This window comes from Rhinolophus ferrumequinum, chromosome 6 (genome assembly GCF_004115265.2).
Source record: "Rhinolophus ferrumequinum isolate MPI-CBG mRhiFer1 chromosome 6, mRhiFer1_v1.p, whole genome shotgun sequence".
Taxonomy (NCBI): Eukaryota; Metazoa; Chordata; class Mammalia; order Chiroptera; family Rhinolophidae; genus Rhinolophus; species Rhinolophus ferrumequinum.
In genome coordinates this window covers 81188538-81211069 of record NC_046289.1, presented here as the reverse complement: position 1 = coordinate 81211069, position 22532 = coordinate 81188538, and the positions used below count along the sequence as shown (strand labels likewise).

Genomic DNA, 22532 nt, shown 5'->3' with positions numbered 1-22532 from the left:
TTGATAGGGGTGGCATTTGAGCCAGATCTGGGTGTATGGGTATGAATTTAAGTGAAAAAGCAGATGAATATCTTCATAAGCAGAGTAACTCATTTGGTTAGAGGCCCAGTGTCATGAAAAAATGTGGCATGTTCAAGAATGGTGGCTGGACAGTTACTGTCTTAGACATTAAATTCTCTTAATTAAAAAAAAAAAAGAATGGTAGCTGGAGCTTTGGGGCCTTTGGATGAAGAGGTGAACACAGACGTGAATAGACTGTGAAGGATTTCAGGGCAGGGAGTCTGGATGCTATCCAACAACATACCAACAGAAGATGTTATTGCTTCTGTAATGGCCTTCATCTTCCTCCATCTCCCTTCTTCTGTCAAGGCAACATAGTCATCTGATGGATTAGTCCAAATAAACTCATAAGGCTCCTGCCTCCCAGTGTACTTTGAGAATGTTGCATTGAGAAAGGAATCAAGAGTTTCCATCAGGTCAAAAGCCCAGGGTCCCAAATGGGGGAATGCTTAAGAGATTCTAGTGACTCATACCTCTAGTAAACATTTAACGTAATGTTATGGACTCAAATGTGTCTCTTTCACTTCCTGTGTTGAAGCTCTAACCTCCAATATGACTATATTTGGAGATAGGGTCTTTAAGGAGGTAATTAAGGTAATCAAGGGTTGCGCCTAATCCAATAAGATTGGTGTCCTTATGGGAAGATGAAAAGTGGGCACACAGAGAAAAGGCAATCTGAGGACATAGCAGCAAGGTGGTCGTTTATAAGCCCAGGAGAGAGGCCTCACTAGAAACCAAACCTGCCAACACCTTGATCTTGGACTTCCAGCTTCCAGAACTGTGAGAGAGAAATTTCTGTTGTTTAAGCCACCCAGTCTACGTTATTTTGTTATTGCCACTCTAATAGACGAATACGCATAATAAAGTTAGAAACACTGCCTTCTCTCTGAGGTTTAAAATAATTGCTTTGCTGCTTATCTTCAGCACCATGTTCCGCCCCTCCCCCCCATAGAACCCAAATTACTAGAGATACTCCTATTTAAATTTAGATTACAAATTCATAATTTAATCAGAACACCAGGCATAGTGTTCTAAAATATTTTATTTAAACTTGGCTTGAGATGTAGTGATCCAAATTCAATGATCCGGGGGGGTTGCAATAATTACTCAACCATCTACTTTTAGTAGTGAGCCCGTGATAAATTCTGAGGGGTAAATTTCAGTCACTCTAATAATCTTTAAGAATTAAATACATAATCACTTTTATAATCACATATGCCTTATCCTTATCCTAAAAAGCACTGATTAAGAAATAGAAATGATTTCATTATCAGTGCCTGTCCCAGCATTCTTTGTTGGGTTAAGTACTGTGAGAATGTTACAATAAATTTTACTCTTTCTTAATGCAGTCTTACTGTACTTCATAGCTTCCCACATCTATCACACTTTTGTCTGGATCCATACCCTCTGCCTTCCCTCCTGTTTCGCTGGAAACTGTCCACATTTCTACCTAAGACCAGTCCTCTCCACTTGTTCACCAGATCCCCTTTTAACTACACAATGATTATCACCCCACGACAAATTGCCCTTCTCTCCTGCATCAAATTGTCCTCCCTTCTCTATCATTCACATTAGCCAAAAAACAAAACATGCTATTGCTTCTTCCATGGTGAGAAAAAAAAAAAAATCCATAGACACCAATTTATACCAATCTACCCTCTGGCTAAAGCCCCATCTCTCTGTTCTCTATTACAGCAAAATTCTTTTACATGCTTTATCTGTACTCACTATGTCTAATTCCACTCCTGTTTTCTCTTGAACATATTCCCATCAGGATTTGGCCACATTCCCCATGACAGCACTCAGTCCTCAGTCCTCAACCTATGCTGACCTGATCCAGCAGGGATGGTGGACATGCTGTAGGGGCACTTGGTCCTGTGTGCATGACAGCTCAGTCCCTAACCTCCCTCAGGGCTTTGCTGGCATGTTGTCTTCTCATTCAGGTCTTTTCTCATCTTCTCCTTCAAACTTCAACTGTCCCCCACCCCCAGCAATCCCTATCCTCCTTCAGACATATTTACCATACCTAGCCAATATTTATTTTGTATTGTCCATCTTCCCTCAGTGGGTCAGAAGCCCCCGAAAGGGCAGGGACTTTCATCTATGTGCTCACTGCTATATCCCCAGCACCCAGCACAGCACATGGCATGTGATGGGCACCCTGTACCAAATGGCTGAATAAGTTTTACTGAGTCTGAAAATCAGAAGTGGTATAAAATGCACAAAGAAATAAAACAGATCATTTGAAGGCTGGAGCCTCAGATTGATTTTTAAAATCATTTGTTTCATTCTCTCTTAGGAAGAAGATTATTTTTTCTTCGACAGAAAAGAAAGTTATTGAAATATATATACCTTGTTTAATTTTCTCCAGAAAAAAAAAGAAAAGCTTCTTTAATTAAAGAATCATTTGATAGTGTTTGATTCAGCTAACAGAGTGATCTTACATGTAGCATATTATATTGGAACTAACCATGACAGTCACACACATATAGAATGAAAACTTCAGCTTTGTGTGGTAATTTTCACAGTCCATTTGAAAACAAAGTTTTAAGTCTTCTGAGTAGGAACTTGCTTTAGCTTAATAAACTCTGATTTTCCATTTTAAAAAGTCATTTGAGCTTTTGGAGGAGACATTAACAATGCCACAGTTTGTATTTGGAAAAGTCTACACTAACTCGGAAAGATCACAGGATCCTTCAATGTAACGGGGGGAACTGTAATTTTTCCGGCAATAATTTTGTCATTTGGGAATATTTTCCTGCTTTTACTACACAGCCTTTTAAAAATTTTTTTAACCTTTGATGCAGTATCTCTAAACACATGCCTTTTTCTCTTCTTCCTTATACAAATATTCACTATGCCTTCTCTCCTCCCTTCTCATAGTATATCCATCCTAGAACTGGCACAGATTGCTTTCTTCTTCTAGAAACATCTTCAGACGTCAAGGCCCTGACAAGCTCTTCCAGGGTTGATTAAAATCTACACTTGGAATTCTCCAAGCTTTTGTTTGGCAGTTTCCCATAATCCCTCCAGGATTTAGAGTTGTCACTTTTACAGTGTTGTTGTTGTTATTTTTCCTCCACGATCCTGGTTGTTTTGTATATTTTTGCTTTTTGTCATCATTGTTGGTGGTTCATAATTTTTCGAAAAACCTCACCTTAGAGATCGAATTCAAACTCCATTTCCTTTGTCCAGAAATGAACTCTCTAAAGACATTTACTCACATATCTACGATGAGCTACATTCTGGCTAAATACAAATAACATTTGGCATTACAATGGATGAAAATCTCATGTTCTTCTTCAGTCCAGTGTGCATGACTGAGTGGAGTACCCAAGCATCCTTTTCCTACAAAGTTGGGGCAGGGAGTCCTGGGACTAAGGAGCAATGTATTTCTTTGGAGTAAAGTTGATGAAGGTCGTTTATTTCTTCATTTGACAAACTTATCTTGAGAATCTCATATTAAGAATGTAAGACATTGTGCAAGATACAAATCTGGGTCAGACATGGTGCCTGCCTTCAGGGAATGTATAACCTAGAATTACAGAAAAATTATACTAAATAATAGAAACTAAAATATTCATTCAAGAATAAGATCAATATTATACTTCAAAAATGTTGCCAAAGAAACAATTAGTTTGTTAGAATGTTCTTTTTATCACTGAATAAGAGAGTTATAAAGCTATTTAAAAAGTCAATATTTTCCCATTGTTAAAAATTAAATACGTATCAAAACTTTAACAAGAATTTCAAAGCTATTACAATATTAGACTCAGCAAAAATAACTGTATCTACAATCTATGTAACTAGGATACAAAACTCGTTTGACCATATTGGCAGCCTTATAAAAAAACTAGCCTTAGGTTCTCAAGGTTTACTTATATTTCTATTCATGGATAACTAACTCAGGACAACTGCAAAAGGTAACGGATCTAAGTAAAAAATATTATATTTAAATAAGGTCATCTTTATTTCCATTGACTTGATACCGTTTGCAAACCATTAAAAACATTCACTGTAGTGTTCAGAAAATTCAATTTTAAAGCTATGTCGTTAATGGTATTTGTTAAATGGTAAGCATTTAAACAAAGCGGAAAAATTAATATGAATGTTGTTTTCATTATTTCTTCTGCATTTGTTTGTGTGGAAAGAAAAATGTCCTCTTCCTCCATTTCAATGATAGATGAGATGTTTATTAACAACAACAATACCTCTACCTAACAAACATAAAGGACAAACATATCCCAACTGCATTTGTGGAGAGCCTCATTCACCACTGCCCTCCTCCTCTTTGTAATGCAAGTAGTTAAAGTCATTAAAAATTCAGCATTTTATGTCATGAGCTAAGGTGGGAAGGGAGTGTGATTACACTGTGTCGACTGGAGGGGATGATTAGAATTTCGATGTTTCTCCATTACTGTTTCCTTAGCAAATCTCTGCACAATGACACAGGCATCAAGCCTGTGTTTAGATTCTAAGGCTGTGTCCTTCTTCCCATCTCCCAAATTTCACTACAGCAAACCTTATTTACTTTCTGGCAGAAACAAAAAAATTAAAGATGTATAACGTGAAGATACAATCTTAGGTCCTCTTGCCCTGCAGGACTGGTTCCTTCCCAAAGTACAATTATGCTGGCAAATGCTGCTATTAACTCTGTGACTGCAACAGGCACTCCAGTTCCTTTGAAATTCTATAAAATAGTTGTCCTTAGATGGTGATAGAAAGGAAGGAACGAAGCAGGAACAACAAGAATTACTTTACATACTAATAATAACAATTTAGTTATCAAAACAGAACTGAACAAGTGTGTCTTTATACTGTTCTTTGAAAAATTTAGCCTCCTAGGGCTCTAATAATCAGGGCCCATGGTTCAGGAATGCATGCTAGCACTCAGCTCAGTGCCTATATCCTCATTTCAAAGAGAATCATTCAACCCGACATCCATCCTGTCAAAAATCTCGACTTTGAGCTGCTAATGTAGAATAAAAATCAATATAAATTTTGATCATTTGATGAATATTTACTTCTTTCTTTAGCGTTTGGGGATTTAGAATTGAAAAGTGCTGAATCAAGTCATTTTATTTTTTTGTGTTTGTGCCAACACCAATTTACTACCCTCCAGAAAGTTCCTGAACAAGATGTCTCAGGTGGCATGCATGTTGGTTTTTCCTGTCAATCATAACAGTATGTCAGTAGGGAACCGTAATCATTTCACTTTCATACTCTCAGTGTTTCAAAAAGGAATATTTTGATTACTTCCCTGGAAAAGGTAAACTTTCTCATTTAGACACACTATTGTAAGGCTGGGTGTCTGTTGTTTTTGGCATTTAGCTGAGCCTAAATTGATACGATCTATTAAAAGTTAAACACTTTATCTTAGGCTCCAAGGGTAGTGCACAGAAGAAAAAAAGAGAGAGAGAGAGAGTTTATATATGGATTCCTCTACAAGCAACATTCAGTATCACCCCAAGACAAAGAGCTTTTATAGAAGCTTCCATCTTTCTTCATGCATTTTTGAAAAAAACAAAACAAGTAAGAAAACATCAACTGACTGCTCTAATCAGCCCAACAACTTTGTAATAAAAAACACTTTACATTTTTTATTATAAATGAAAAGAGAATGTACTACAGACAACTCTTAAAAACTTAGCATTTAAAATGTGATTCCTATGTATGTCTAGTTATATGAGTAGCGCAGCATGCCACCATTTTTATTATACTTTGATGTATATAACAAAAGAGGACTATTATTGCAGAATGTTTCCATAGTGATTTTTAAAAGAATGGTCTCTCCCAATTTGAAAAAGACTAAACTAATTGCAAGCACCAAAGAGGTAAGTTATTCTCACTTAAAAAAAAAAAAATCTAACACATGACATAGTGGCAGAAGATTCAATATTAAGGAGACGTTTTTGTTGGTTCCCTATAAATGAAATAAAAATGGCAGCAGCTGCCTTTCCCAAGGATGATATAGGCCTGGACAATCACTAGATATTATGTAGACAGATGTTTTAAATAAAATAAGTATTTAGATTGCTAGATACCTTGCTAGATATGAAGGCAATTATGGGATGTCTTTGTTAAATTACATTTTTCATTTTTGTGAGGGGAAAAAAGAATTGTCCTGGAAACAGTACCGACAGGAAATGATCCTATATCTAAAACAGCTGGAGACTGTAACTAATATAAATTTACTTGAAAATAAAAATGCTGTGTGCCTCTGGAGACATGCAGTAACATGCCATAAAAAGAGATGAGAATATAAAAGTATTTAAAAGGAGGGAAACACATTTTATCTAGATATTATACTGAGATGTGATTCACTGATAAATGAGAAATATTTGAAGATGAAAAAAGAAAGAAAATCAAGTCATTTTTAACTTACAATAGATATTTTATTTAAAACCATATTTGTAGGAAACATTAAAATATTTTTCTGGGAAAAAAACCCTTTGCTTCTCAACATATTGGTTATTAATCAATTTACTAAAGTCATAATAAAAATGCAAAGGCAGATAATTGTGTTTAACTGGGAAATTGTAATGGAAGCAAAGGATGCTTACTACAAGTCAGGCAAGGACCCTAAATGTTAGATAAGAAGATTCCAGTAAGTCTCAAAGCCATATGTAATGGCCTCCACCCAAAAGCTCCCACTACCTTTGTCCACCACCCTCATCCCCAGTCTTGCTAGCTGTTGAATTAGAAAGATCTCTGATACACTAATTCATATCACATATTCAGACATTAACATCTTAACGTGGTACCCATCTCCAGGTTCATAAATTTCAATATTCTTCACTTAAAGTTTGAAATGCATGAATCTACAAGATAATTTTAAGAAAGATTATGGGTGGAAATCTATTTTCACAGCAGAGGTGAGGAGCGCCTAGAAAAGGCATCCCCCGACCCCTCAAGTGTTGGGTGTCCACCTCCCTCCTTTATGCCTAAGAGTCATCCTGACCTGGCTCCTAGGGGTCCAGGTATCAGGCAGGAGGAGACCGTGTGAGGCTGGGATTTCCTGTGGGGTCTCAATCTTCAGAGCCAGGGAAGATCACAAAGCCTCAGAGGTTAGCTTGCTCATGACTACCAGAAAGGAGACTCAACAGGAGGCATGTGAAACGAGAAGAATAAAGGCAGTGGAAGAGCAAAGGGAAAAAGCCGTGTGTATGATGAGTGTGAAGAATGGTTACCACAGTAGTGTCCACAGAACCCAAAATGAAATGTTTTTAAACAAAATCTTGCCTTAAACAAAATTCTTTTGTAGGTTGAAGTTGCACTATCTTCAAAAATAAAACTCTAGAATTCAAACGAAAACTCAAAACATATTTTCTATAAATTGAATGTTTGTGTCCCCCCCAAATTCCTATGTTGAAACCTAACCCCCAATGTGATGGTATTAGGCGGTGGGGCCTTTGGGAGGTGATTAGGTCATAAAGGGGAGCCCACTTGAATGGGCTTACGAAAGAGCCCCAGAGAGCTCTCTCACCCTTCTGCCCTGTGAGGACTCAGTGAACCAGTAAGTGGGTTCTCAACAGACATTGAATCTGACAGCACCTTGGTCTTGGACTCCCCAGCCTCCAGAACTGTTGTTTATAAGCCACCTAGTCCACGGTACTCTGGTACAGAAGCCCAAACAGACTAAGACAATATCCAGAAAATCTCCCCTCCTTTCTATAAATCCACCAAATACTAAAAGGAGGTACTGGGGCTATTTTGTGGTAGATCTGAGATACACACACACACACACACACACACACACACACACACACACACACACCTCTACAACAGTAATTCCTATGCATTCATATCATGTTTATGACTACATAATCATCACTACTTCTTAGAGCTTATAAAGTCTGCCTTATTGCTTAGTTCTTCCTGAAAATGCTCACTAGCTCAATGCTGTTATATCTGGAGGAGATTTTTTTTTTTTAAAATACAAATACACATTTGTTTTCCTCTTTGATGGCTTGATTCCCACCCATCACGCATACTGCTATTCTAAGTAAGGGAAAGTGTAAACAATATTATATCCTCCTGCTTTCTCCTCATTTCTGCTTACCTCAAGTATATCTTTTTTTTTTTTTTGGCTCTTACTTTATCTTAGGACCATAGTGAAAAAATGAACTGTATCTCCCAAGCCAAAAGGCTGATGATAAAAGGATCCCTAAACATCACTCTGTCCAAAGCAGACAAATTTAACAGATTGCTGCATTATTATTCTATATTTCCTTATTCTGAATGTCCTCCTTATTGACAACACTATGGTAAGTATTAGATACTGTGCCAGCAATCTCTTTAAAGCAAAGACCTGACCTCAGCCTCAACCTATAGATTTGTCTCCCCTGGGTACCAGAGTCTTCAGGAGCCCGCCTTGCCTGGTCTTTGCTATCCATCATTCCTCCTGAGCTGCTCTTGCTCCCCATACACGTCTAGCTTTATTCGGCGTCTTTCAATTCCTTGAAGGAACCAAACACCTTCCAACTTTGGACATGCTGCTCCCTCTGCCCGGAATGTTCCTCCTTTCTTCTTCACATGGCTATCAGCTTCGTATCCTTTAGGTCCCATTTTACATATTCCTTCCTTCCCCGATTATCTTATCTAAGACAGGTATCTCCTGTTATTCTCTTTCTCGGGTATTCTTTTTTTTCTTCCTAATATTTGCTATATCTTACAATTTTATTTGGCTGTGTGATTTTTTTTTTCTTTTTTCCTTATTTGCCTATTTTGCTTTTTCTGAATCCATATCCCACTGCAATGTAAATCCCACAAGCGCAGGGATCTCATCTTTCTTGTTCATAATCATATCCCCAATGCCCCGGACATTGTGTGTTGAATGAATGAATGAATGAATGAATGAATGAATGAATGAGTTGTTGAGTGAAGACTCAAGAACCATCCCAGTAGGAAGTTTAAGGGAGAAGTGCTGTTCTGGTAGAAAGCAGAGATCCTTGGCCAGTGCTGACAAGCACCTCAGGTTGCCAGTCTGGGAGGTAAGACGTGAATGGTGACATTCAAAAGACTTCCTGAGCTGTGGCAGAATAATTACCCTGAAAAGGGATGCTTTGACCAAAGTCTCCTGTGATTCCTTCAGTTTACGAAGATTGGGATTGTCTAAAAATTACAAATAATAAAACTCCTGGGGACTATTAAGCATCGATGTCACACATTTTAATTTAAAGTGATGATGTTTAATTTTAGCAGGTCTCTTATGACACTTTTACCCTGGAGATAAAAGGCTCAGCTGAGCAAAGACATGGGAAAAATATATCACATTCCAGGCCAAAGTACGAAGCAGAATTCTGAAAGTCATAATAGGGAAGAATAGTTAAACAACATATCACAGGAAAGGAATGTTCAAATCACAAAGAACCAACGGGAAAAGCAAATGTTTTATAAATGGTGAAACGCCTTAAGAGACGTGCAGAGAGACTCCAAAACTCCTCTGTTAGGCTGCCAATTATCAAAGGGAAGGATGGAGCAATTTACCTCTGGAAGTATGAATTTTTCTCTGAATTTTATTTCTTCCATTTAGAATGGGAGTCTGAGATATTTCATATCCTTAAACAGAATCTGTTCTGTGAATGACTGGCAAGATAGAAACACCACTTACAATACAAGTATACTTGCAGGTATTACTGGAGCTGCTTTTTTTTTTCCCCCCCCCACATAGAATGACTTTAGATCCAATGATTTTGGAGTTCTTGTTTCTGGTTTAACAATTTATGCCCTCTATTATATCCAGACTAGAAGAGTTATTCCTTGCAATTCTTGATGTGACAGCCTCTAGTAGCTTGCCTCATCTTTCACATATGTTAAATTAAGCTGGGAAACTAGTCAACAAAAGTATATCTAAAACAAGAGTAAGTAGCCTCAAAGAGCATAAGAAGTCTCATTTCAGTATGAGTTTCTAGGCTTTGAATTTTCAGCAGCATTTTGATTATTTAGAACGTTTTACTTTTCTGCTGCAGTTGACCATGTTAGTTAATGTCTGGAGGTATAACTATCAAAATTTGGAGAAAAGCAAGAAGGGCAATGATTTGTGCTTGGGAGAGACATATGGGCGGCACAGAACTTCTCATGATTATGGGCAGATGAACCAATCCTTATTATGAAGTGACATTAAAACTCTTGGGTGCCCAGCAGTCTCTCAATCTGTCTCTTGTTTCAACAGTGTTTAGATGGAAAAGACACAGGAACTCCCATTCTTCCAGCCTCTGACCACCGTCCCACCTTTTCCAGTGGCAACCTTCCGAAACATCTTCTCAGAAATCTTCTGCTTCCAGGGCCAGCCTACACTGTTTTTGGAGCTTAGCTCCTTACTGCCAATGAAACATGAGCTCCCAGATTCATCGGTATTATTCCACCAAAGTGGAGGCCGCCAATCAACCGCCTGGTCATCCTGCATCTGCAGGCACCTACACCTACCTCTCTCTGGGCTTCTATTTCGACCATTATGATGTGGCTCTGGAAGGCGTGGGCTGCTTCTTCCGTGAGTTGGCCAAGAAGCCTGGGGTGCAAGTATCGTCTCTTAAAGATGCAAAACCAGAGCAGACGCCAAGCCCTCTTCCAGGATGTGCAGAAGCCATCCCACGATCAGTGGGGTTAAAAGCCTGGATACCATAGAAGCCACAGGAAGTCCTGGAGAAGTACTTGAACCAGGTCCATTTGGATCTGCACGCCCCAGGTTCTGCCTGAGTAGACCCCATCTCTGTTACTTGCTGGAGAGCTGCTTCCTAGATGAGGAGATGAAACCCATCAAGGAGACAGCGACCACCTAACTAAGCTCTGAAGGCTGGCCGGCCCCCAGGCGCTGCCGGGAGAGTACCTCTGAAAGACTCACACACAGGATGGTTCCGTGGCTTGGGAGCCCCGCGAACTTTGAGGGGCCCCTCTGGCATGGCCTCTGGTGTCAGTGCTTCTGCCTGAGCCTCTGATGCCACTAGGAGCCTGGAGCCTTTTCCCAAGTCATGGATTTTTCCCTGGAGCCTTTTAACCACCCTAGAGCCTTTTCCCCAGTCATGGACTAAATGGAAACAATGCAGCAAAAACAAAACTCTTTTGGTGACCTGCTGCTGCCTATGAGACACAAATCACAGGAGTGCCTAGTGCCCTTGTATTTCAGTCATCACACCCACTACTAACCAGCTTGTTCTACATCCAACTGGCGGTATGATTACACATCCCCTTAGGATGGCCCCTTAGGAAATGCCTCTTGGAGGCTTCCTGTAGCATATCGTCAGTCACAGCATTGTTCTAATTTAAAAATCCAGTAACAACAAAGAGCAAAAGCCTTTCAATCTTTGCCTTTTTCTTCAGACTAAATTCAAATGTCTTAGCATAGTATTTAAATGCTGCTCATGGTTGGATCCGTGTCCACATTCCCCTGTACTCTCTGTGACTTCCTTTTTTTGACAAATAGCAAACCCCACTTATATGTGCGTCAGACTAAACCACGTCCTCCCAGGTACACAGTTTTCCACCTCTGCTTCCCACGCTTTCCTCCATTTCTGCAACTTCTCATCCCACATGGTCCTCCAGCCCCAATAACCACCCACTTCACCTGAATTCCCTGGACACATGATCTACCTCTCTATTTGTAAAACACACATCTCTTTCCACCTTATAGATAGTCATGATTCCTCCGTCCTAGTAGATTTTAAGCTCCCCAAGAATAGGATATAACCCAGGTTTATTTTGATAATATAGATTCCTGACATATGGTAGACACTCAACAAGTACTTACTAAATGAATGAATGAGGCAAAGTGACGGTCTGTTATAGTGTGTTTCTATCTAAAAAGACCTGAAGATATCATTTAAAAAATCCTTTTAAAAGTTTGGGGCAGGAAAACAATAAAGTAAGCTTGGGACATCTTCTTGTGCCAGAAACCAAAAAAGCATTCATTGATTAATGACGATGTTTCAAAAAGACACAGGAACCAACATGAAAAGGCTCCCTTTTGGCAAATTTGGGACAATCTAAGCATCATAAAGAAGAATTATTGTAATTGATTATAGCATATTGAATGAATTATAATCAATCTATAATTATGCTCAGAAGACAGAAAGAAAAAAGTGTCACTATTGAAGGTGACTATTATACTAACTCCTTACCCCAAAACTTGGTAAGTAAAGAGGAAAACTTAGGTATTTCACTTGCTTTTTTAAAAAGGAACTGTAGTTCATCTGAAGTTGGTAGGAGGAAGCTTTATAGGAAAAAAAATGCCAGGTAAAAATGTAGAAGAAATAATAGAATTAGAAAACTACCATTTTACAACCCTCAAAGAAATAATTGATTCCAGCAAAAATCATCAATGGATTCTAAAACAATTAAACAAACCATTGATGGAGAACTGAATATTCACATGATGTCAAAGAACTGCCCCACAGCTACCTGCTAATTTTAAGGGAAATTTCATCTCTATGAAGAAGGTCTCTGACTGTCTCCACTTTAGCATCACAAATAGTTGACAACCTGACATGATAAGATACCCTATGAAGTACACATGCCAAAAATGTTTAACCTGTATCTAAGCAAAACTCCTGACCAAATTTCCAGTTTATAGGAAATAGACGGTAGAGGAAAATGTTACAAGACACCATGAGGAAACAGACAAATGTGGAATGTAAAACATTTCACATGACAATTCAACCTGCTTCTTCAAATTGGTATTTAAAGGCTGCTGGGACCTCAGTTTGAGTGGAGTTTTGAGATAGAAGGAAAAGGTCAGAATAAAAGATGACAGTGAGGAACAAAGTCATTTTATATCGACATTAAATGCACCGTTGTCTTCAATGTGCTATTTTGCAGTTTGAGAACCAGCCCTAAAAGAGAACTATAGTTTTAAAAAATGATAAACAATTTGCTTTTAGTTAGAATCCATACTCAAAATGTAACTCTCAACCATTTTATTGGACATTTAAAAAGAACTATTAAGTTTTTATATTTTACATAATTAAATATTTATTCTACAGTTCCATCGCAAATAACCTATTCTCCTATGAAACAAGTATTGATTTTGCCCTGTTCCTTGAACCCGTGTGCAAATTAACAGGTAAATTGGATGTGATAATCCTGGGTTCACTATCTCTCACCTAAATCAGCTCACAAATCACTGGGGACCTAGATAAATACTTAAATCATCATTGAGAATAATGTTCTTCTTCATCAGGAAGCACTTGCTACGAGGATATTGATAATTTGATAATAAATTACATTTATACTTTTCTGGCTTATGTGCTTTCACATTATATTTTCTCCTTTGATAATTCTAACGACCTTATGCTGTGCTCAGGCAGATCAGGTATTATTATCCCCACTGAACAGATTTAGAATCCAGAGATCAAATAAATTAGTTTGTCCAAAGGCAACTAGTTAGGGAGAGGAGGAGCCAGGGATTTCTGGCTCCAAGTCCAGTGCTTCTGCGAACTATCCAGGTATCCTCCCGAGCCAGCAATCCTGCAGCCATGACTTCCAATCCCTAGCCAGTCACTGACCAATGCAACAACAGCTGGGGTGTGGCACAAAGTCCCTGAGTAAGCCACCCACATCAGTCAGTTTCTGCAAGCCTCAATGCACCTTGTCCTGTGATTCTTGGACGTGATCAAAACTCTCTGCTCCTTTGCCTCTAGAAATGATACGTTGGGGGTCGTGTACCGCTTCCATGCGCTCCTTTTCCACACACTCTGATGACCTTGCTCTGTGCAACTCACCACCCAACCACCTGGTCACTCCTTCCCTTAAACATCCTGGGTGTGGTGAGCAAGGCAGCCTCAGTGTGAGAATCTTTTTCTTGCTTATTCTGATTGCTGATTCACAATCAGTAATGATTTGTTCTCATTTCCATGATGTATTGATATATAGAGGTCATAGGGGTCCGACGGTAACTTAGAAATTTAGGGCTGGGGTCATGGCACATGTGGCAGGCTTGATTTGTCTGCATTCTTTCTGTCTCCCTGCTATTCCTTTCTGGAGACACTGTCCCTGTCCCCCTCTGACCTGTTCCTCGCTTGTCACAGTTTCTCTAGGGTTTTTGTGAATGTGCCCTCCTGACTCAACAATACTTGCTCACTTCTTCCCCTTCCAATGTCTGGCTCCTCATTTCCTCACCCACCCACCCCCACCTCCTGCCTCTTCTTCTGTAGTTGGATTCCACCTGGCCTTTTGTTAACAGCAACCTGCTTTTTCTAATGAGGACATATGGACCCTACATGTTTGGAAACTAAGGTCAGACCTTGCTTATAGTAAATTGTTCTGCTACTTATTTTCATTTTATTTGTTTGTTTGAGCCTTGGAATTAACAGCAAGATAAACATTCAGTCCAATGGCTAAGGGGGAAGCCAGACGAGGGAAGATGGGCCTAACATTTATTGAAAGGCTGTACTTTGAACAGTCTTATTTTATCTGCTCAGTGTTAAGTAGATCAGGACAGAATCCAGGAAATACACAGATTCCCCTGGCACCTACTCAGATTTCTCTTTCCTCCCAACATGTATAGGTTTACACCTTCCAACACAGGCGTCATGAAGCAACTAAGGATTTATCTGGTAACCTGTGAGATAATTTGCCCCAGTCATGTAGCGGGCATGTAGCCCCAAAATTTATCTATCAGCTCCCTAAAGAATGCTTTCCTCATTGTTCATGTCCTATAGGAAATAGTAAGTTCCCAAGTGACCTGTCACTTTCTCTGTGGTGAGTCTTGAAAGAGAGAGAGATTCTGAAAAGTTAGTTAGGTGATCCTGGTAAGAAAATGGGAGAGTAAGCAATGAGACATAGACAAGTGGCTGGAGAAAGGAAAAAAAAACAACAAAGAAATATGGAGACAAAAATAGCCAGAAAACCTTTTTGTATTTCTTCACGGTTCCAGAAAAGTCATGATAGTAAATTAAGAAGGAGAAATAGTGAATTGAGTCATTAAACAGTCTACATTCCTCACTCCAGTTTAATTAGTGTTTCCATATTCTCTATGCATACCTAACCTTCTCACAAACCCTCAAAATCCTGTTTTAAATATTATTCACAATTTAGTGATGAATCAAATATCTTCCTAAAGTGGATTCCAGGTCCATGTAAGCCTTACAGATACCCTTAAAAGTTTGTTCAAATTTATTTAGTGCTTGGGGAAAAGCGAACTAATTTCCTATAATCTTTTTTTTTTCCTGTAATATTTTCACCAGGCTTTAAAGTCACTTATTTTCAGAATTCCCTCAAATCCCTGAACTAGAATGTAGTGTCCCAGCCAACTCCTTCCTCCCAGCACCAAAACATCAAAGTTGCTCTCCAGGCTTTTTGAGTGATTCCCTCACAATTAGAAAAAGCCCAGAACACCCATTAGGTTGTTACTTCCTACCAGATGTTTTCCAGCTGTTCTGAATGTCTTTCTGCTAATACTCTGCCATCTGCCACCTTAATGGTGCCACAATGGGGAATGGATGCTTTGGTGACTTTGCTCTCCGAGTTGTAAAGACCTGGCCCATTGCCTCCTTCTGGGAAAGTCTGATCTGCATATTTGTCACATTTCTCCAACTAGTTGTTGGACTGATTCTACGTACTAACTAACAGGCATTGAGCCAATTGTGACATGCAGTGTGTGGGCTCTCACACTCACATCTAAACCTGCATCACTCCTCATTAATAGAAACACTCACATCTCATGTCCAGCAATCATACGTCCTGCCATCAGGAAGACAGCGGACATCTTCTTGCCCAATCAATACTATTCCTTTTTACCTTAATTTTTTTTTTAATAGAATGCCAGTAGCATATCAGGACAGTAAGCAGTTATGTGCATTTTGTGTCACCTTGCTGGTTACGCCTTGAACATGGAAGTGTTATGCTCCTTTGATATTCTCTACAGTTGAATGAAGACAAATCCTGGCCCTCTAACTGATTGATAGAGTCAAAATCTGCCAAAGAACAGCGGTAACTGGTGCTGATTTCCAGGGGCTATAAATAAGTGTATGATCTATTTGTGTATATTTATTAAGGAGATTACCGCTCCCTTCAATTATGTAGAGTAATGGAAACTATTTTTCTGAAACCATGATTATAATAGATATCAAAAAGGTTAGTGCCATTAGCTCATAATCATTTCCAAAGACCCAATGGGAAAGGTTGTTATTGGGACTTCAGCAACTGTAACAGTAAATTCAGGAGAACTGACATGCATGCTAATTAAAATGTACTTGTTTTCAGTCATCTATTTATATTTTAAATTTGTTATTTTAAAATTCAGACCCATGTGCTCCAATGTTCATTGCAGCTTTATTTACAGTGGCCAAGACATGGAAACAACCAAAGTGTCCTTCGATACATGATTGGATAAAGAAGATGTGGTATACATACACAATGGAATATTACTCTGCCATAAGAAAAGATGAAATAGTGCCATTTGTGACAACATGTATGGATCTTGAGATTATTATGCTAAGTGAAATAAATCAGACAGAAAAAGTCAAGAACCATATGATTTCACTGATACGTGGGATATAAACCTGAAAGCAACAAAGGAACAAGACAAACAAATAAAGAAACAAAAACTCATAGACAGAGACAATAGTTTAGTGGTTACCAGAGGGTAAGGGGGGAGGGGACGTTAGATGAGGGTAAAGGAGGATCAAATATATGGTGATGGAAGGAGAACTGACTCTGGGTGGTGAACACATGATGTGATATACAGATGACGTATTACAGAATTGTACACTTGAAACCTATGTAATTTTACTAACCATTGTCACCCCAATAAATTTTAATTAAAAAAAAATTCAGACCCACTGCAATGATAACCCCATGTGTTATCTTCCAAGATAAAACAAGCTTTCTATGGCTGTCTTAAATGAGTAGCTATTTAAAGTATTTGCACTTATGGTCACAAGCTAAATCTGCATGTAAAATGGTCAGATTATCAGCCTGGGACTGAAAGACAATATTAACATCATCCCTGCAAACATAAGCACATGTCCTCTGGTCGCATAATATAGACTATTTTATCTTGAACAAGTAGCATCTTCCTCATTCCAGCTCATATTTAACTGAAATTAACAAAAATATCAATTTTTTTTTTACAAAGCTATAAGACCCAAAGAACAATTTCATGCTTTACTTGAAGAAGTCATAAATGTAGCAACTGTGCAACTGTCATGTGCTAAGTGAAAAAGTTTGCTCGTTTTCACTTTAGTCTATAAATGTATTTTGTTGTTTTGCAAACACTTAAAGAATGTCTTCAACTTAGAAAACCTGCTGGCATTTTATCAGGTCCGCTGGCTTTGTAAGGAATGAAGACAAGGCCTTCAAGGAACTTCTATTTAGCAAGGGACACAGATGGTAATGAGTAATTATAATACAAGGCAGAATGGCGTAAAAAAAAGTAAGAGCGACAAACAGGCAGGACAGTACATTAGCAACTGGAAAACACTTAATGGAAGAGGTGGTGCTTTCACTGGGTCTTGATGGATGAACACAATTTTGACCAGTAGACAAGAAACACATACAGTTAGCCCGAAAAAAAAAAAATCTCTATAAATGAATCTACCAAATTCCATCATACTTCATATAATCACTGGTATTTTGCACCCCTAAGAGTGTTATTTAAGTTTTCAATGCAGTTAATTGAAACCCTACTAGATGCAAATCAAAAGTTTCAGCCTTAATTGAGATATTTTGAAAATTGAACCCATTGCTTCAGGCAGGTGCTACATGAGATTCCATTAATATAGGTAATTAACATTAGCCTCTGCTTTAATTAACATGCACACTTTAATTAGCAAAGCATTAACCAACATTAAAAAACCTGATCTTCATGCATCACAAAACACTGCAAAGTTATGACTACTATGTTATTTTTCTCCAAGGTTGTAAATCACAAAACAGCGATCACTTTTGAAGTACTTGCCAAATTTAAAATACTGAACATGGAGATATATAGAATATGAGTGAAAACCCCATCAAATGAAAATGAATGTTCTTTAGAAAATATAGAGCCAACAGCTTTTACATTTTAAACATGAATCACATTATAATCTTTCAATGATCATTTGGAGGGCAGAAGATGTTGACTGGGAAAAAAAAAAATCCCCTTAGACTGCCACCTTCCTTATACATAATAAACAAATGACTATAATAGGGTTAAATTACCACTATGATTATCTACCTCCTAACTTCTTCATATCCTTCCCAGGAACCAAAAAAAGAATCAATCACAATGCCATTTGATATTTGAGGTCTCAAACTACCAGAAACTTCATTTTTAAAACAACTGTGTAGTCTTGTTATAGCTTAAAGATTTAAATGTGTTAGACTAGTTCTTTATTGTCAACTTACTATGTGCTGCTGGACCACCAACAATTAATTAATCATTAAGAATACACTTTTGTTAAATACAAAATTGACTTCCATATTTTTCTCTTACTATGATCAATTAGATGTACCAATTTCTAAGTACTATTAATATTTTGTATATATTTAAATCATTTTAATGAAAACAGCTTTATCATTATATGGAATAAATGGTACCCAGATAGCACATCATTGTATTATTTTGTCTCAAAGCATGCTAAACTTATAGTAAAAATCATTTCAAGCCTAATTTTCTGGTCAAGATGGTGAAGTAGGTAAATGATATGCTTCCCTCCTCTCACGGCCATATCACAATTACAACTAAACTACAGAAAAACCATCATTGAGAATTGCCTGAAGTCAAGCTGAACCAAAGCTCTACAACTAAGGATATACAGAAGCAACCAACTTGAGGCTGGTAGGAGGGGCAGAGATGTAGAATAGGCTGGCCCCATGCATGTGTGTGATCATTAAAAATCTGGTGGAATACCTCAGCTGCAAATTCCCCCCACCCCCGGGGGAGTGAGGTGTCCCAGCCCTACATCAACCTCCCCAGTCCAAGGTTCCAATGCCAGAGAGAGAAGTCCTCACAACTTCTGGCTGTGAATACCAGTAGAAATTGTGGCTGAGTTAGATGACGGTGGCTGGAGTCACAGGCACTCCTCTTAAAGGGCCATCTCATGGACTTACTGCTGATGCAGTCACTCACTCTGAGCTCCAGAGCTTAAGCAACAGCTTGAAAGGCACCATGTACATACAGTGAGAAACTGGATTGTCTGGCTTCCAGATGAGGGTTGCAGGGGCAGCTGCCTCCTGGATGGAGGAGCTGGTGGATGACATCATTTCTTTCTTGAGTCCTCCCCATTCCCAGATGGCAAGTGGCCACCATATCTGAGTCTCCATCAAACTGGCTACACCTGGTGATTCTCAGACCCCCACTCTGGTGATTCTGCCCCACCCTGTCAATTCTGAGACCCCACCCCACCCAACTGGTGGCCACCTATGGTGCTACATACAAACAGCCTATCTTGGTTCATGCTACAGACTTTCCTAAAATCTCTGTTTCACAAAAGTCAAACAAGCAGCATCTGGCTTCAGCATGTCCGTACCTCTTGCTGAGCAGCCCCAAGCCCAGCACCAGCAGCAACCAGCCTTGGTTTGCAACTTGGCCTCTCAAGATACCTCCAAGCCCAAAATGGGTGGCAGCCATCTGTAGATTGTTTTGTGGCTCATGACAGATGTCCCTGGGCAGGGCACAGGCTGCAGTTGAACTTGGTCTCCCAAGAGGCCCTGGAACTGACACACCCCATGTCCAGCTTTGGACCAAGCCAGAGCATCACCTGGCCACCTTCAAGGAAGAAGCAACCGAAGGGCAGACTAGCCAGATACCAGAACCCTACAAAAGTGAATCCTGCTCTGTAGTGTCAGCTTCTGCACAACAGCTCCTCCACTGTAGTCACAGCCACTTCTCACAACCAATCAGTCTGACGGTCAATCTCTCCAGTGATGTGCAAACAGCAACCAAGGCTCAGCTACAACAGGAGGGCACACACAACCCACACAAGGGACACATCTGGAGTACCTGGATCTGGAGACCAGAGAGACTGCATCACTGGCTCCACAGGACACCTACTATATAAGGCCACTTGCCTATGACTGGGAAGCATAGGAGCCCTACCTAATATATAGAAACAAACACAGGGAGGCAACCAAAATGGGGAAACAAAAGCAGTTCCCAAAATAAAAGAACAGAAAAAAATTCCAGGAAAAAAAAAATGAAGATAAGCAGTCTATCAGATGTAGAGTTCAAAACACTGGTTATAAAGATGCTCAATGACATCAGGGAGAACTTCAAGAAAGAGATAGGAAACACAAAAATAGAGATAGAAAACATAAGAAGAACCAGTCAGAAATGAAGAATACAGTACCTGAAATAGATAATACAATAGAGGAAATCAACAGTAGACTAGATGAAGCAGAGGACTGAATCAGCAAGTTAGATGATAAGCTAGCAGGAAACACCCAAACATAACAGCAAAAAGAAAAAAGAATCCAGAAAAGTGGGGATAGTTTAAGAGGCCTCTGAGACAACATCAAGTGTAGCAGCATTTACATCATAGAGGTACCAGGAGAGAAGCGAGAACAGGAATGAAAACCCATTTGAGGAAGTAATGACAGAAAACTTCCTTAACCTGATGAAGGAAATAGACATACAAGCCCAGGAAGCACCGAGAGTCTCAAACAGATTGAACTCAAAGAGGCCCACACCAAAACACACGATAATTAAAATACCAAAGGTTAAAGACAAAGAAAGAATCTTAAAAGCAACCAGAGAAAACCAGTTAGTTACCTACAAGGGAACTCCCGTAGACTATCAGCTGATTTATCAACAGAAACTTTGCAGGTAAGAAGGGAGTGGCAGGAAATAATTCAAGTGATGAAAAGCAAGGACCTATAACCAAGATTACTCTTTGCTATCATTTAGAAGGACAAGTAAAGTGCTTCCCATTCAAGAAAAAGCTAAACAAGTTCATCACCACCTTTAAGAAACGTTAAAGGGACTTCTTTAAAAAGAAGAAAAAAATATGAATAATAAAATGGCAATAACTACATATCTATCAATAATTACTTTAAATGTAAATGAATTAAATGTACCAATTAAAATGGTGGCTGAATAGGTAAGAAAACAAGACCCTTACATATGCTGCATACAAGAGACTCACTTAGATCAAAAGACACACACTTACTGAAAATAAAGGGATGGGAAAAAAAATATTTCAAGAAAATAGAAACAAAAACAAAAGGTGGGGTAGCCATACGTATAGCAAAGTAGACTTTAAAACAAATGCTATAACAAGAATCAAAGAACCTAATAATCCTACTTCTGTGTATGTATCCCAAGAAACCCAAAATGCTACTTGAAGGGGATATGTGTACCCATATGTTCATTGCAGCATTGTTGACAATGGCCAAGCAAGATGTGGAGGCAGCCTGGGTATCCGTAGATGGATGAATGGACAAAGAGTAAGTGGTACATATATACAATGGAATATTGCTCAACCATGGAAGGGAATGAGTTCTTGCTTTCAGTGGCAGCATGAATGGACCAGGAGGGGATTGTGCTTAGCAGAGTATGTCAGATGAAATGATTTTGCTTATATATGGAATCTAAAGAACAAAATAAACAAACAAATAAAGCAGAAACAAACTCATAGACACAGAGAACATTTTGATGGTTTCCAGATGGAAGGGAGATTGGGGAAGTTGGTGAAAAGGGGGAAGGGACTAAGAAGAATAAATTGGTTGTTACAATATAGTCAAGGGGATATAGGATATAGCATAATGAACATAGTCAATAATATTGTAATAACTATGTATGGCATCAGATAGGTACTAAATTTATTAGAGCATAGATGGGAAGGGATCAGGGAGCAAGGTGAAAAAGGTGAAGGAATTAAGATGTACAAATTGGTAGTTACAAAATAGTTATGGCATGTAAAGCAAAGCACAGGGAATATAGTCAATGATATGGTAATAACTACGTATAGTGCCAGGTGGGTACTAGACTAGTCAGGGGGATCATTTCTTAAATTACACAAATGTCTAACTACTATGCTGTACACCTGTAATTAATATAAAATAATATTGAATGTCAACTATAACTGAAAAATTTTAAAAGGGAGGAAAAGGTGAAGGGGAATAAGAGGTTCAAATTTCCAGGTATAAAACAAATAAGTCATGGGGATATAATGTACAGCATAGGGAGTCTAGTCAACATTGTGATAGCGCGGTACAGTGTCAGATGGTTGCTGGTCTTATAATGGTGATCACTTCTTTAGGTATATAAATGTTGAATAACTATGGTGTACCCCTGAAACTAATATAATATTGTAAGTTAGCTATATTTTAATAAAAAGCTTTTTTTAAAAAAAATCATTGCATGCCTTTTAAAACACACATTTACAGAAAAAGTGATCATATCCTGATTAAGCATAAAAAAAAATTGTAATATCGCACAAAATTAAAACAACTAAGTCCCCACTGACTTCCTAGTGCATGTATTTTAAACACAGAAAAACCCAAGTGACCATGACAAAAAGTGCCCCTCATGCGTGTATATACAAATCTGAAACTGA

General features: G+C 38.6%; 1 protein-coding gene and 1 pseudogene across 6 annotated transcripts in view; one reads left to right on the top strand and one right to left on the bottom strand.

Annotated features, from left to right (window-relative positions):
- Positions 1–22532, bottom strand: part of AKAP6 (A-kinase anchoring protein 6) — a 453949-nt gene that overhangs the window by 133968 nt on the left and 297449 nt on the right. The gene's annotated exons all lie outside the window — the stretch shown is intronic.
- On the top strand, positions 10396–10894 carry LOC117023398 (ferritin light chain-like; annotated as a pseudogene).